This window comes from Amblyomma americanum, chromosome 3, assembly GCF_052857255.1.
Source record: "Amblyomma americanum isolate KBUSLIRL-KWMA chromosome 3, ASM5285725v1, whole genome shotgun sequence".
Classification (NCBI taxonomy): Eukaryota; Metazoa; Arthropoda; class Arachnida; order Ixodida; family Ixodidae; genus Amblyomma; species Amblyomma americanum.
The window spans coordinates 150,160,776-150,175,289 of NC_135499.1; the positions used below are offsets into that span (position 1 = coordinate 150,160,776).

A 14,514-nucleotide genomic window follows, 5' to 3' on the forward strand; every position below is an offset into this window, starting at 1 on the left:
TAAATTCATCAGCAAAACTTCGTATTGGCCGCCGCGGTGGCTCAGTGGTTGTGGTATTCGGCTCTTGACCCGAAAGTCCCGGTTTCGGTCCCGGCCATAGCGGTCACTTATCGGCGGAGGCGAAAAGTTAGAGGCCCTCATAGCCTGAATCGCTTTGGGACGTTAAACCCCACAAAACAAAATCAAAAGTTCGTTTCGTGTTTAGAGCGGTCCCATACTATTTAGGCCTGCCATTGCGATAGATCGTCCATGATATCAGTATCATTGGTTCGCGAACATGATAAAACAAACAGCCTTTTCTTGCTTGTTCATTGTAAAGTGTGTAAATACGAGTATACCCGACCAAAAGCGCTGCGCTTACAATAGGCAGTACTTTTTAACACTGCTTTCTCACGTGGCTCATTGATCAGCAAAATACACTAACTGTGTATGTGTTTGCTGCATGGAAAATGAACTTTTCCGCCGTTACTTGGTCATGCTATAGGCTATCCCCAAGTGCACCCCGCATATCCTGCCGGCGATTGAAGCCTGTCACTTGACTCTTCGCATGGCTCGTTAACACACTTGTCGCCGCTTTTTTCACTCTTCGGTGGAAGCACGTGTCGCTTCCCTTCGTGCGATTAGAGCATCCCGTCGCGCAACCATGGAGAAAAAAAAATGGTCGTTTTTTTTTTGATAGCGAGATTTATTGCCTCAGGGCATCAATGATGGGCGAAGGTGTAATGAAAAATGTAGTAGTGATTAAAGTAATGGCAAAAGGCTAGCTGATTTGATGAAGCCCAGTAGAGAGCGATGGTACGGTCCCTGCGTCCAGGCAATATATGAAGCAGGGTTGCGTGGTGAAAGACCCGCTGCCTTCAGGTGCCGGATCCTTGTAGGCTTGAGGAGTGGGCAGTCCCACAGTAAGTGATGAATGTCGGCTTCAGTGGTAGGGTTTTAACGTAATTAAACCGAGTAGACGAGCGAAAGCATGTGTTCAGCCTGGTTGACTCATGGTTTTGGTTTGCTTGGTCGTCGGCACGTCTGGCGACGATATTAGTTCGATAGTAGAATTAGTAAAAGACAACGATGTGCGAGAGTGTGTTTATTAGTTGAGTAGTATAGTATTAGTTGGTGAATAATGCAGTGGCCAGCGAATCTGATCTGTTCACGCCGCTGCCGGTTCTAATCCCAGTAGCGGCAGAGTTAATTTATTTATGGTTTGGCCAAGGTCAACCTCAAGGTCAAGCTTCACACAAACTTGGTGAGCTGGTTAGACCTCGTGACGTAGTGCTTTCGCACTTAAACACGGCTAATTGTCGCTGTGCGAGACTTGGCACACTGCAACTATAGTGATTGGGAGAGGAAGGCTCGGAAAGAAACCGACAATTTGGGGAAACAACTACTTTTTGTTTTTATTTTTCATGGGATGTAAAACAGAAAAAAAATAAGCGGACAAGGTAAAGCCCGTATATGAGGTATACTTAACAATGATTCCAGCCGACATTCAAACTGTGACGAACGGCTGTGTAAAACGAAACTAAGAGACCCAACATAAGTGCGCTTCATTTAATAGTCTGTTTCATTTCCCAGGTATTTCGGTGATGAGCCATTACATCATGTTTACCTTTCAGATGGCAAGAAAGGACTAAACGACAAATATTGCGCGTTTCTGTTCTACCTTAGGATGAGGCTACATGTGGTGAATCTTTTTTTTTAGAAACTGGATTTTTATAATCAGCTGCTCTTTCTTTGCTATCACATATATGGGCCTAAACAAGTTGCTTCTGTAAAAATAAAAATAGACTTTGTAGTTTTTCTTGGTCTTGACAGCATTACAGCACTTATTATTTCTCATTTCAGAAAAAAAAATTCGTATTCCCAAATTTAAACGGTGATAGAGAAACAAAGTGCGATAAGATGAGAATACTTTCCTGCGTTGCAACGTGTGCAGACATCACGCGAGAGTTCTTTATATTTTTTAACATTTTTTCTACTGCTTGCCTCATGACCTTATCGTATGCTACCCCCGAGAGTCGCCCGCTTATTAGCGGGTCCAGTTGACGGCAGCTCGAACGGAAGCCTTGGAAGCTCGAAGTCTTCCAACCAGTGTCGGCTCTTAGGAACAAGCTGTCCCACACAGGGGTGATGTTTGTGTCAGCACCTCATCAAGCATCTTCTGGCACTCTTGTGCAATTCGCTTAACAGACATTTATAAAAGGTACACTGATTGGCTTATCTGCCGGCTTCCCCCCCCCCCCCCCCTTTTTTTTTTCTGGCGCTTTCAACAACGCACTCCCGGATTTCACAACTTCTCTAGATTGGCTTGTGGCGAGACTGCAACCAGACGGCAGCATCGTCGTGTAGATCTCGAGGCTGAAAATAAATGACTATTCGGTGGCTACTTCTTGCACCATTTTCGCCTCCGACTATGGCTCTGAATGCAGACAAATGTAGCCACCACTGATAACGCATGCCAGCTAGTGGCAGACCTTGGAAAGCCAAAGTACCAGCCAACAGTGCATTTATGCGAACAAGAATCCATGAAAAGTCTTTTCGATGTCAAAGTTCGGGCGTGTACGTAGAAATAAATGATGCTAATGTTCTGGTCTTTAGCATGTTTCCAATCTTTCCAGTACTTTCGGAAACGTTTTTTTCCTAGTTTTTTTTTTCAGCATCAAAAAATTTCCGAAAATTTTGCAATACGCTGTCGGCAGCCGAATGTTCGACCAAGCACAAGCCGGGACATGCCCTTCCCGAGTGCGCCGGTACCGCGTCCCTGCCATAGGGCGGGAGAAGGCTGTCAGGGCGCAGCTGCAGTTTTAAAACGGGAATGGACGCGGCTGTATCTATTCCAAGCATGTTTTTAACCTGGCTAACTGTCAGAGCACACTTGTCCAGACCGGCCCTCCCCTATTGCTGTGAATAAATTGCCTTTATTTTCCGTTGTGCGCTGTCGCCTGGACGGTGCAACGTCGCCGCATATCCACTTTCCGCGTTCCTCGAGGTGTCTTTTCAAAGACAGCCAGGCGTCAGTTACTTGGAGCCTTCGCCGTCTCGACAGGGCTCGCAGGCAGGGGGGGGTGACGCTCTTTGCCTTCTGACTCACTCGACTATTAGCGTCGCGCCGCAGCGAAGTCGCGTCGCGTCAAGATGCAAATGAAGGCCTCAAACTGAGCAGCCGCGACATAAGCACCACTTAACAAGACGCTGCTGACTTTGGCGTCTCACGGCTAATTACACTGCCGCGGCGCGTGCGAGCGTTGCAGCCTTGACAGCAAGTGCCTCGTGGTGCATTCAAATGGTGTCCACTCCTTGGGTGTTGGTTCAAAAGAGAAATACACCTTTTGGGCACCTGCTGCGCATCCACTTGACGACAGAGTTTATGTACGAAGGGAATAAGGTAGAGGAAGACCGTAGGGAGAAGGAAGGAGGAGGAAAGGGTTGGTGAAGGGGGACGAGCGTATTATATAGCTAGATACCACTCAAGAACGAAGCGGCAAATATCCCTCAACGGAGGCCCTCCAAACAGAGACGTCGACCTCGCGTCGCGGTCAGTGACCTTGCACTTGCCATGGCTACTAGTATATGCACGGTAGCGGGTGCAAGCAGGTTGACCGCGTAGCCATGACTATGGGTAGACGCCGTTGGTTGGACGGCCTCCAATGAGGGGCTCTGGCAGCAGCGTTCTCAAGCTGTGTACAGCTATAAAGGCAGCCCGCCTGTTGTTTCTTCATGGATGAACCAGAGGAGAAAGTCCAGCATGTACTTTCGCTGTGGCGCATCCGTCTAATGTTCTCCAACTTCGGATGGCGTGACAAAGCTCACTGTCCCGACTGTCCAAAGATCGGGGCAGACACAGAACACATTCTCTACTGCCATTGCCTCTCCTTGTTTCCCTTACCCTCCCCCTTCTTCGTGGAGTGCTTGGCTTCACTCGGGCTCAGCAGATTATCAGCGGGCCTTGGCGGAGCAAGCGCTTTTCTTCACGGGGCCCTTAGTTCTGGCCTCAAATAAAGTTTTTTTCCTCCTCTTCCTTGGTCCTCTGGGCGGAGTCAATAACTATCATGTTGGCCTTGAAATGTCCCGTTGCTGGTCAGAAAAGAAAAAAAAAACGCTGTCCTTGTGGAGGACGTGGCCTGAAATGGCAAATAATTTCGACCACCTGGGGACGTTAAAGATCCCCAGGTGGTCGAAATTATTCGGGAGCCCTCCACTACGGCACCCCTTCTTCCTTTCTTCTTTCACTCCCTCCTTTATCCCTTCCCTTACGGCGCGGTTCAGGTGTCCAACGATATGAGACAGATACTGCGCCATTTCCTTTCCTCAAAAACAAATTATTATTATTATTATTATTATTATTATTATTATTATTATTATTATTATTATTATTATTGCCACAGGTCTCAGCTAGCTCTTCCGTGTACTAACCTAGGCAGGTAGCAAGTGGATGACACCGCCTGCTTTTCGTCCCAGTGAGGCTCCTATGCTGCCGCATAATATGAACGTCTGTGCTCATAACAATAACAACAGGTGACACTGTAAATATTATTTTTCACTTCTGTGCCTGACCTGATGAATTTTCGTTCGTGACTGCACCTTCTTGCCAAGTACCCTATAACACGTCTTCTGTCAGTGACCTTCTATCGAGATGCGCCAGTCTTTTGCTTGGGCACAGTGATGCGCGAAAGCTTGTATCCAGGACAGTTATGTGGCAGTGTCTGCGCAAGCCGCAACGTTCAGCATTTGCTTCTTATTCTACGGATTTCTTAAACAGGCAGCTGATAATAATTGGTTTTTTGGCAAAGGAAATGGCGCAGTATCTGTCTCATATATCGTTGGACACCTGAACCGCGCCGTAAGGGAAGGGATATGGGAGGGAGTGAAAGAAGAAAGGAAGAAGGAGGTGCCGTACTGGAGGGCTCCGGAATAATTTCGACCACCTGGGGATCTTCAACGTGCACTGACATCGCACAGCACACGGGCGCCTTGGCGTTCTGCCTCCATAAAAACGCAGCCGCCGCGGTCGGGTTTGAACCCGGGAACTCCGGATCAGTTGCCGAGCACGCTAACCACTGAGCCACCGCGGCGGGTAAACAGGCAGCTGCAATGTTAGAAATGCGGACGGCACGGACGAAAAGTATATGTACTGTTTTGTATCCGTTTTCGAAGTTTACAGAAGAGGAATGATTGCGCGTAGTTCCTTGAACGCTGCAGCGGCTCTGTAAAGCGTCTATTAACAGCTCGTCGTAAAAGCACCTCTCTCAGCTACGCTTTCTTGTACCATGCGCCTCCAAAAATGTAATGTCTGTTCCCAGGTGAAGCGCTGAAACATTTAAAATGCAAAGAAACGTTCGGGGGAAGCGTCCTCTTCAATCCTTACTAGTGCACGTTTCGAAAAGCAGGAAGAACGTGCCACATTGATTCCCAGTAGCAAACAAGTCCTGAAACTGTGGAATGCGCTAGTCGGGGCGTAAGTTTTCAAGCGTGCATGTATAACGTAATATTGACTGTCCTGAATATTTCGTGCGCATTATGATGTATATGTTTTAAGCGCTTGTGGCGAAAAAGAACCGCACGTGATAGTTACGTAAATATTAGCTAATTGTAATAATCGATTGCGTGTATAAAATGAGTGCTTTGTGTGTGCCAAAAAATCATAACATGTGCAAGGACGTGGCAGGTGTAGTCAATGGGCTCGGACAGGGCATATAGAGCGAAGGCAAGATAACCGATGGTCGTGGAGGGTAGACATAATCCCAAGAGAAGGCAAGCGTAGCAGGGTGTGGCAGAAAGTTAGGTGAGTGGATGTGAATGAGAAGTTTGCGAGGATAGGGTGGCCGCGGGTGGCAACAAAACAGGGTTAAGGAGAGAGAGATGGGAGAGGCCTTTGCCCTGCAGGTGGGGCGAAGTCAAGCTTTATGATGATATGTTATGTCCACAATGTTCTTGTTATGGGAGGATAAGTCTATGCAGATATTGCACATGTCGAGATGGCATTTTTCATAGTGAAATCCAACGCTGTATAGGTTCCTCTCTAGAAAGTAGCTGCTCACAGCCTGACGAACAGGTTGTGATCACGTCAGAAGGTCACGTGACCTCTATAGACTAATCGTTAATTTAACTGCCACGTGCCCACAGTGGAATGTTGCTCACGATCGCGGTGGTCAGGTTTGCATCAGCCACGGTGGGCAGGTTGGGGACGACGTCAAAACGTCACGTGACCTCTCTCCACCAATCGCGACATCGACGACAGATTCTGCTCCTGACGTGAACTGGAGCCTTCCCATTAAAGCCACAGTCGGGTGCAAATTAAAGGCCGGAAGAGCTGCAGTAAGATTTTTTTTCATACCGTGGGCCTGAATCTCGTGGAGAGAAAGAAACAAGTTATTTCACCCCGCAAGCGGCGCGTCGTTCGCTGATTGCGCTACTTGCAATAGCGTATTCACTGCTGCTTTTCATGCTGTCACGATTACTGCATCGAACCAGTGACACCAGAAAGAAGCGTCCATCTGCCGCTTACCGCTGTCTCAGTGCGGAATGCAAGTTTAAATTATGCACGCGGGCAAAACCGAGGAACACAGAAAGCCACTTGAAGTGTTTTGCATCGAGAATCCGCCACAACCGGGCTACTGCGTGAGTGACACGTCTACAGACCGCTCAGAACAAAAGTTTCGATTTTTGGAGCAACGGCGTGGTGAGGCATGTTAAACGACGAAATGGCGAGCACATACGCGCTTTCGCGCGCTCGCCAGAAATTTTCGCAATATATATATATATATATATATATACTATATATATATATATATATAATATATATATATATATATATATATATATATATATATATATATATATATATATATATATATATGGTTGGTTTATGGGGGTTTAACGTCCCAACTGGGATTCTTTAACGTGCACTGACATCGCACAGCACACGGCCTCTAGAATTTCACTATATATATATATATATATATATATATATATATATATATATATATATATATATATATATATATATATATATATATATATATATATATATATATATATAACGTGATTTTCTGCAGCTGGTTTGGTCAATATAATATAAAATCACCAAAAATTGAAGAAACATAACAGGATGTTATGTTTCTTCAATTTTTGGTGATATTATATATATATATATATATATATATATATATTATATATGAGCCGCCGCGGTGGCTGAGTGGAGCGTTCTCCGGTTCCTGCATGGAGAACAAAACGTTACATGATTTCCTGCAGTACACAGAGAACACAAATTATGCCTTTAAATATATATATATATATATATATATATATATATATATATATATCTATATAATATATATATAATATATATATATATATATATATATATATATATATATATATAATTTCTTTATTTATTTACAACACTTGCCATAACGGCATAATTTGTGTTCGCTGTGCACTGTAGGAAATCATGTAAAGTGTTCTCATGCAGGAACCGGAGAAGGCTCCTGCTGTTATTGTTGTCGGTTCCCCCACTCGGGAGAAATCATCCTCCCTTGTCGTCGTATAGTCCCACTTCCTTAAAATTCGTGTCCTTGAAGCCCGCACTGATACTAATAAGCACTAACGCTCATACGTACTAACGCTCATTCGCACTACTGCTCATACGCACATGTGCTGATATGCTCGTGTGCACATAGCACATACGTACAATTGTGAGTCGGCAGTGCAGGCCTTTCAGCGGCAGTCTGACTTCGTCGCTAAGCGTCGCACTTTTTCTATTGATTTAGCGTAGGTTAACTCGGGGTGGCGTGTCAAAGCACGGCGCACTTGCAGGGTACAACAAACGTGAACGGTAATACACCAGGAGACAATGACGAAAAGAAAAAAAAAGTGTTTGCATTTACAATTTCTTTTAATTCTTCGTGCTTACACGTGCGGCCGGCCGGCGAAAGCAGCGGATCGCTTTCATCGAGGCATTGATCTTGGGGCACCGCAGTCACGCTATACTCTCCATGCCTCCGTGCACTTGTTGATCGCGAACGTCGCCCTGTGTGCGTGCAGTGGAGTTTGAAAAAAAAGCAAGAAAAGTTACTTAGCGAAACACCGGAACTTCTCCAACATGATCCGCCTCCTCATCAGGCTTGAACGGGTATGCTTGCTTCCAAATTGTGCTCTCTAGCGAAGCGCCGTACCTTAAAAAAAAAAAGAGAAAATCAGTGGAGATGATGGAGGGTACGCCTCGGGTTTCAGGCATATTGAAGTATAGTTTCGGACTCGTTTATAACTCGCGGTTATTGCAAGAACTATATAAGAGAGCATTTTTAATGCAGGAGAGAAGTAAACAGCCCGACGTTAGCGATTTCCCGGGAAAAGTTTGCGTTTATAATACCTCTCCGTTTTAGTTTGGGTATTGAAGGACAAATTGTTGCGAACTTTGAGCTTCATCGCCGTTAGTCCTGCACACGCTGTGTGGCCTGTAGCACTGTGTGGCCTGTACCTGCAGTAGGCAACGGCGTAATAAGGCGTAAGCCTTTCTTGGTTCATGAATGTATAGAAAATAAAATAAAATGTAAAAGTTGATTAAGCAACAGTTCGTAAGCAACATATATGAGATAAAAAACAAAATGGAAATAAAAAGATAAAAATGGAAATAATTAAGAATAAGAAAATGGGTGCAACATAAAAATGAAAAATAAAAAATGAAAACTGAAGGGAGAAACAGAGGACAGCCAAAGGCTCTCGCATTGCCGCTCTTAAGCAGACTTGAGTGAAATCCTTTAATTTTAACCAGTTCGTCGCACGATGTTCGTCGCACGATGAACGTGTCTAAGAAGGATACCCATACGAAGATGCTGGTGAAAACATTGTTATCCTCCTTTGTTTGTTTTTTCTTTCTTCTCTTCTGGTCTCATTGCTTTTTTCCTTTTGCTAAAGCTACAGTGTTTTGTATCGAATACTCTCATGTCGTCTTTTGTTCTGAGGAAATGGATGATTACACTGATGAAAAAAAAATATTACTTGCCTGTTAAGCAGAGAGATCACGAGCGTTAACGTGCGCAGTTAACGCTTTCCCTGCTCACAGTGCACTGGCGGACGCATTGCAGAGAAAAAACAGAAAAAAACAATAAAAAACACTGTTTGGCTCGCGCAACTTCCAAATGTGACTGAACAACTGGCGCGCATTTCTGTGGTCGTGTAATGTGCACTTTATCCTTTGAGTGACTCGACCGGCCCTTCATACGACCTCTGTGTTGCTTTTCGCTAGTAATGAGCTGAAATAGAATTTCCATGCGTATACAGTTCCTTCGTGGCGATCTTGCGGCTGTTTGCGGGCGCGTCTGCAAGGCTTTCTACGCCGCACTGTACAGCTCCGAACTAAAGGTATGTGACAGTAAAGGTTTTACGCAATCAACGCTGCACATTGCACTTGGACGAACGCTTAGTGCGACAGGCCCGTCGGCCCTGGTAAGTATAGACCCACAAACACCTCGGTCTTCTTCAGATTAATTAGTGATGGGGCTTATTTTGTGAGAGCAAGCATCCTTTATCCACCATGCATGACGTGCGAGAGACTCGCAGCCTCTGCAATGACTAGGGAACACAAAGCGCTCCGCATCACACGAAAGGTCATAAGTTCACAACCGATATATCGTCGACCGTATAAGTGCGTCTACGTGTTGTGCCAGCCTTGCCGCGCACGTGTAGGTAATGGGCAAGCAGTCTCTCTTGCAGGAGTTTCCTAATAGAAGTGCTGTAGTTTTCGTTCGCGTATGCGTTTTTTCTATCTTTTGCCAAGACGAATGCGTAGCAGTTATCCCAACCTTCCTTCTTCAGGAAAGTTTAGGTCGTTCGCCCTGTGAAAGAATCAGAGTATCGAGGCCTTGAGAGGACTTATCGCAAGGAATAAAAATATACGAAACGAACTTGCAACCAAATTGAATCCTGCTGAATCTGTCTGCTGCAGATGGTGGTATGATGATGATGATGATGATGATGATGATGATGATGATGATGATGATGATGATGATGATGGTTGAGATGATTGTGATGGTCATTGTGTAATTGGGTTCTTAACGCGCGTTTTTAAAATTATCTCGTCCAAGTAACGCAGGTGCGATTGGCCCATTGTTGGATAGTGATAAGCTTGAACTGTACAGAGATGCCACTACGAACCCCCCCCTCCCCCCTCGCTTCCTAGGTACATTTCTTTTATCTGAGGGCTCCAAGTGCGAACACTTTTTTTAAATATGCTCAAGAACGGAGGGCCATAAACATCGTGGAACAGCTTAAATGCATTTCTGAAGAATAATCGGATTTGGGGGGGGGGGGGGGGGGGACAGGTATCATGGTGAAATGATTACACGTGCATTCCTTCTTGCGTGCGTGCGCGCGGATTGCGCTTTGGTACCCGCGCGGCGTTTAAGCATCGACTATGCCCTGTGTGTATGCCTGCATACCAGGTTTGTTAATTCTGCCTCACCCCGCCGCGGTGGCTCAGTGGTTAGGGCGCTCGACTACTGATCCGGAGTTCCCTGGTTCGAACCCGACCGCGGCGGCTGCGTTTTTATGGAGGAAAAACGCTAAGGCGCCCGTGTGCTGTGCGATGTCAGTGCACGTTAAAGATCCCCAGGTGGTCGAAATTATTCCGGAGCCCTCCACTACGGCACCCCTTTCTTCTTTCACTCCCTCCCTTATCCCTTCCCTTACGGCGCGGTTCAGGTTTCCAACGATATATGAGACAGATACTGCGCCATTTCCTTTCCCCAAAAGCCAATTATTATTATTAATTCTGCCTCCGATCACCGAATGACGTCAGGAGCCTCCAGAGCATCTGAGCGGTCCTTCCTGAGGCCTACAACAGTCTTGCTATAAATGAATGAACTAAGGAAAGGAGGCCCCATGGCCCCTGGTTGGGAAAGTGGGACAGGAAATGGCAATCAGTGGCATCGTCTTGCGAGCAGCCCTTCATTCCCTTTGACTTCTATAGTTAACGGCTCCCTGTCTCTAATCGAGAAACTTCGTTACCGTAAGCGCTCTCTTCCGATCGGGAAGCGGGTTTACGCAATGGATTAGAAGGATAAGGCGGGATTCCTCTCCTCTTCCACCCCCGACAGGACCCCGCTTATAACTGGTGCGCGGGGGAATTTAATCGTCGAGCCGCCTTCTTCTCCTCGAAGAATGTCGAATGTTCCGAAAAAAATATACGAAGCAAAAAGGAGGGCTGCCTGAACTGAACGAATGAAAGAATCGGGGATTGATTAACTAACTCCCACACAAAAGTGCCACATACAAAAATGTGAGGCTCCCCTTATTTTGTGTTTTACACAGTCCGCGGACTCTGCGCACCGTTTAAACGCGGCCGTTTCTGCCGCAATGAATAATATATGAACCGCCACAGAGGGCGTCATTTTTTTTTTTTTTTGCGTGCTCGGGGACTTTTACTTGGCGTAATTCCACTATGCTGGCAGGCCTTTTAATCCGCTTTGGTATACATGTTTGTCGAGATTCTCAGGACGATTTTATTTTGTTTTTGTTTAATATTTTCCTACCTTTTTACTAGTGCAATCCCCGTTGTATTCTTTTGGTACATTTGGCAAGTACTCACTGCGACACCGCTGTTTTCCAAGCTGCGCATTATTCCTCACGGGTTTCTTATTTTCATATAGATGGTGCAACAATGTACATATTTTTTTGTTTTGCGTTGTAATTTTTTTGCGACGTTTTCTACGTGGAAAGAACGTCGGGTTAAGTGCCACTTGCGGGAATACGAACGGCACGTAGTGCGCATTTATCTATACGTTGCCCTCTTAAAGCTACAAAAAGCCACCCCAAGACGTTTTCTTCTCCTAGAGAGAAGGAACGGTGGTAGCTTCATTCCTCTTCCCCCTCCCTCCGTCCGTTTCCCTTTCTGTCATTTAGTCCCGGGCTTTCCGGAACCTGCTATCGGTCACGTTAATTATTTCAGACTTTATGTTATCATTGGCCACTGAGCTGCACCATTCTCATCGGCTAGATGATCACGTGATCTGTGTGGTGACGTCATCAAGTTTTTCATTACGACAAGCACGTTACTACAACTTGCCGAAGGGCATCTAGTGAGCGCAGATCCAGACCATGAGGGTGAAATAGCTAGAAGAATAAGAACGGGGTGGAGTGCGTTTGACGGAAGAAGGCGCTCTTTAGCGATCACTAGAGATGTTAGCCTGGTAACCTACTTGCCAGGCTATATGCAAATTATCCTGTTCGGTAGGGTTTGGCAGGCACATCAAGGTCATGTACAGACACTTAGCAGTATCCGTAAGTTACGGCTACTAGCATAGTTTTATCTTGCCAGTACTCGCTTGCGGGGCACGAACTTGGGGGCTAACGAAAACGCTTTAAGTTAGATTGCGGGCAACGCAGTGAACTATGAAACGGAAGATTATACAGTCAACGTTACAAGTCAGGACGAGAGCCTCGGTACTAGTGCTGCAGCGTGACGTTTGACAGATTGGGAACCTCCGTGGAAGAGCTGTCACCGCTCAGAAAAGACGCGTGTTATACGCTACGCGCAGTTTCCATTTTCGTCAAACTCGCGCGTGCGCCTCGCGGCGCGTCCTCAAACGGCGCTTCACGCGTCACGACGCTCATCGCACGCACCGACCACGGCACTCGCTCTCGCGGCGTCAACGTCCTCGCCTTGCGACGTCATTGGAGAACGGGAGGGAGAGGCCGCGGGCGCAGCGTGCTTGACTGCGTTCGTTCGCTCCTGTTCGTCACCGAGTGTACACACACATCAACGGCCCCGTCCACTCTTCGCTAGTGGCGTTCTCGCGTGTATGGCAAGCAGCTCCTCTCAAGCTTGTGCATTTTGTGCATTTGTTTTCAGCATCCCCCCCCCACCCTCTCTCTCTCTCTCTCTCTCTGTTTTTTCGTCCTTCCTGCGGTCGTGCGTACGCACGCCGACTCAGCTGTCGTCTGCTCCGTTCGACGAGTCCGGCTGCTCCGGTTGTTTATTGGCTTCCGCACACGCACTGGGGGGAGCGCGGCGCGGCCGTATCCGCGGGATTCACTTTACTACCGGCTGACAGCGTGTGCAGGGAGAACGTAAGCTGCTAGCTAGCTGCGTCTCGGTATACGCCATTGCACCTCTACGCTGCATTACTGTCCAATAGCGTAAAAAGGCGTCTGAGAGAAGAGCGTTCCGGCGAACGTGAGTATATTCCGTCTGCGTTAACAGGCCGTTTCTATCACAGCTTTCTCGATATATATATATATATATATATATATATATATATATATATATATATATATATATATATATATATATATATATATATATATATATATATATATATATATATATATATATATATATATATATATATACTAGACGTAAAATGACGCCGTTGCATTATCGAAATCGCGGTTAACGTCTGCTGCTGTAAAAGCGTCGTCCGATTACACCATGCCTCGTTTTATGGCGCGTGTTTCGACACGATGGAGCCGGGAGGTGCATATGGGCACAAGCGCACGCTGACGGCGCGTTAACTACGGGGCTGAATGGCGGTGAGCGGAGTGCCCCCGCCTGTTTCGATGCCATAAAACCAGAGGTCTCTGCCGCTTGGCCCATCTGCCGCGAGCCTCCTTTCTGGCGGTGTAATTGGGCCTGGTCGTATTTACGTAATGGTGGGGACATTTTTTTAGCGGGCCTTCTGCGCTGTTCAGAGCCCTTACGCGCGCTAAGATCGTTTGAATGAACCGTGGGGACGGTGCGAGGGAGTTGGCAATAAACTTCACGTTCTTATCTCCCTTGCCCTTTCTCGTTTTAAGAGAGGAGGTTTTTAAAGAGCAACTCGCCGATATGCGGGCGACACTCTTATGTAAACTATTAAGTGGCGACGCGGCCTTTTGCGTACAGAAATGGAGTGCCATCGGTCGTATAACTCATTTTTTTCTTTGTTTCTATTATTTCCTGGCGACTTCTGTACTGAAAAATACCTACCCTTCACCGGAGTTCTTTGACCTTATCAGACGCGAAGCTCCGAATCCAAATTCGGGCGCGATCACCACCCAGATTATGGATGTTAGCAGAGATGCACCACATGTATCAGTCTGATGCAGGCAGACTTAGTCGGTGTCGCTGCTGTCGGCAGACCTTTGGAGTGCATGTAAATGACGCAAGCGGCGCCACAGTCGTCTAACCGTCCAAATTTTAGACCTGTCAGGGCGCCGCATTTTGGTAATTATCAGATATCAGGGACCCGTTCGGGAAGTTCCACAAATGGTATAGTCAGGGAGAGCGCTGATAATTTCCTAAACGAGCCTCGCATAGCAGAACAACACGACCGACAGAAGCAATCCAAGCAGGCAGGGCACAGCTTCAGCTATTCCTTCACTGTCCATCTGGTCAGGCCACGTCAGCGAAATAAAGGCCGACGTGGCCTTAGTGACGTGGCCTTAGTGACGTGGCCGCGCTGCTAATAAATGTGACGAGCAAAAGCCATTTCTCTGAATCCGACATTCTGGCGCTCATGCGGGAACGAACTACCGTCC

At 46.5% G+C, this 14,514-nt stretch overlaps 1 protein-coding gene across 3 annotated transcripts in view; it reads left to right on the forward strand.

Annotated features, from left to right (window-relative positions):
• Positions 1-14,514, forward strand: part of LOC144125160 (uncharacterized) — a 93,328-nt gene that overhangs the window by 40,271 nt on the left and 38,543 nt on the right. Inside the window, exon 1 of one of the 3 annotated variants that reach the window (XM_077658291.1) lies at positions 13,036-13,171. The exons of the other annotated variants lie outside the window; for them this stretch is intronic. The gene's annotated coding sequence lies outside the window, so the exon portion shown is untranslated. Of the gene's footprint in view, positions 1-13,035; positions 13,172-14,514 lie in introns of those variants that run through there. 3 annotated transcript variants of the gene reach the window in all.